The following is a 2,398-nucleotide window of genomic DNA, read 5'->3' as shown; positions in this document are numbered from 1 at the left end:
GGCCTATTTGGACATGTGGCACACTTTCAAATAAAATATCAAACTAAGTGGCATTTGCAAATGATACTATATGTATCAGTATATACATAACAGCTGGATATGTGCTCAGCACTTTCTCAGATTGAGTAGTGTTAGATGAGGTGATTCGGGAGGCCCTTGAAGGCGCCTGACTTCATCCTGCTGTTCGAGAAGCCGCGTTTGTATTTGTGTAGCAGTGTGTGTGAAGACATTATCAGAATACGGGATCATCATAATGGAACAGTGTTTGAATAATCGGGAGCAGCTGGTCCTGTAAAATAGCCTCATATTGCTGGGCTGTAATACGACCCTGTAGAGCAATAATCAGACCTAATGACTGCTGTGTCATTATGGCTTCTCTTCCATGCTTAATACCTGGAAGCAGATGCTGTATTGTGAGTTATATGTTACATATAAAAAAAACGATGTAAAGTGCCGTCTTATGTCAATATGTGACAAATGTAGGAAATAATGTACACAAATAGTTTGACAATTCTGCATTGTTTTCATGCGACTATACACTCTGACAATATCATCGTCAATATGGATCCAAATATAGTGCACTCAGACAATGTCTCTTATGTTTCATATCCTACAGTGATGATTTCTTCTAGTTCATTAGTCTGTAATATTGCCCTTCAGAGCATCGTGGCTGTGTTGCTTATTTGATTTTCTGTAGCCCAGTCATCTGTCCACAGGTTCAAGTTTCCAGTCTTTTCTTCTCTCTCAGTCCCAGAAACACAAGCTGCTTTCTGATTATCAGGGTCCCTGCATAGTGACCACTGCTCCTTACTCACTCATCAGGGGATATCTATAGACGTTCACTTCACTTGACCAAGTTGATTGATTGATTGATTATCAAAGAATCCTGAAAAAAGGATCTGTAGGATATGAAACATAAGATACACTGTCAGAGTACATTAAATTCAGTTTGCAATATATTGGATCCATAATGAAGATATAATTGTATGATAAATGTAAACTAGGTGAAACTACGGAAACATATATATATATTATATATATTTCCTGCATATTCATTATTTGATTAATTTTTTCATTTGTCGAACTCATTGATCACGTTTAATTTATTATTACCAGCAGGCAGCGCCTTTTGTTAATGATTCTACATTGTAACCCAGTGATGCTTGTCTTGATTAAAGGAAGCATAAGCATCGTCCTATATTATTGGCAGAGATGTCATTCTCAAGTTACACATGCTGAACTTTAAATGAACTCAAGCTTATTGGTGTAAGACCTCAGTACTGTACATTCTGGTGTAACGTGTAATTTGTGTCTGACTGATGGTCAGAGAAAAGCAGCCTGAAAGCAAACGCTCTCATCAGGTCTGCACGAGGCATGTTTGGTCAGAGGTTTTGGTTTTCATCATTTTCAACATGATGTCTGGCACTGTGGCCAAACAGCTTTCCTTTCTTCTGCTCTGGAGCACATTGTTCCAGTTCAGTCAGCTCTCAAGATGAAATTGGTGGGACAACCTGATGTGAACGATTTGCCCGGGGTTTGAAATGTAGATGAATTGGAAGATTATTTTTTGGACAGTGGAACAACTGACTACAAATTGCTTGGCTGTAAAACGCATCCTGGACTGCAGTTTCAGGGCCATCAAATCCTTCTTTTGAAAGTGTCAGAGAGCTGGGTTTCTGGATATTGGTGGGGTGTTGCAGTAGTTCAAATCTGTGTGCCTATAAAGGCACGATATACAGTTTTAACAGTACAGCAGGTGTTTCAACTGCATTTTTGTTGATTAAATATAGTATAAAATTAGTACAACTGCAATGTTATGTATGATATGTTATTAGTGCAGCTTTCAAATAACAAGCTCATTTTATATGGTCAGTCATACATAAAAGAGATAAGAAACAAATAAGATTTCTGCACTCAAAAGAATAATGGCATAGTTAATAACTATTTTCATCTATTTGATCTTATTTATATATAATATGACTAATTGTGTGTGTGTGTGTATATATATTTGTGTGATTATTAAATCATATTTTTTAAAATGCATTTAAATGCATTTATTGCTTAGAATCAGCAAACATCTGTTAATTGTGAAAACAAAATGTATTCAGTAAAAAAAATATACGAACATTGTTAAAATATGGATAGCTGTGAAGCAAGCATTATTCAATTGATGATATATTAACCTGGTTATTGTATATTTAAAACACAATTATGGATGAATATGTAATAATTCAAAAACATCAATCTTACATTTAGGCCTAAATATTTTTGAGTGGTCAGTACATGTAATTTTAGACTGTCGTCCTGTCTAAATGTTCAACTGTAACCCTTGGCATAACATCATGGCAGCAGAAATATAACAATGAAAAAAAAGTTGAAGTTGTCGTATTTTTCTAGA

The sequence above is a fragment of the Sinocyclocheilus anshuiensis genome, unplaced genomic scaffold (genome assembly GCF_001515605.1).
Source record: "Sinocyclocheilus anshuiensis isolate Anshui unplaced genomic scaffold, SAMN03320099.WGS_v1.1 scaffold1630, whole genome shotgun sequence".
Taxonomy (NCBI): Eukaryota; Metazoa; Chordata; class Actinopteri; order Cypriniformes; family Cyprinidae; genus Sinocyclocheilus; species Sinocyclocheilus anshuiensis.
The sequence above is the reverse complement of the archived record's forward strand: the minus strand, read 5'-3'. Positions refer to the sequence as shown.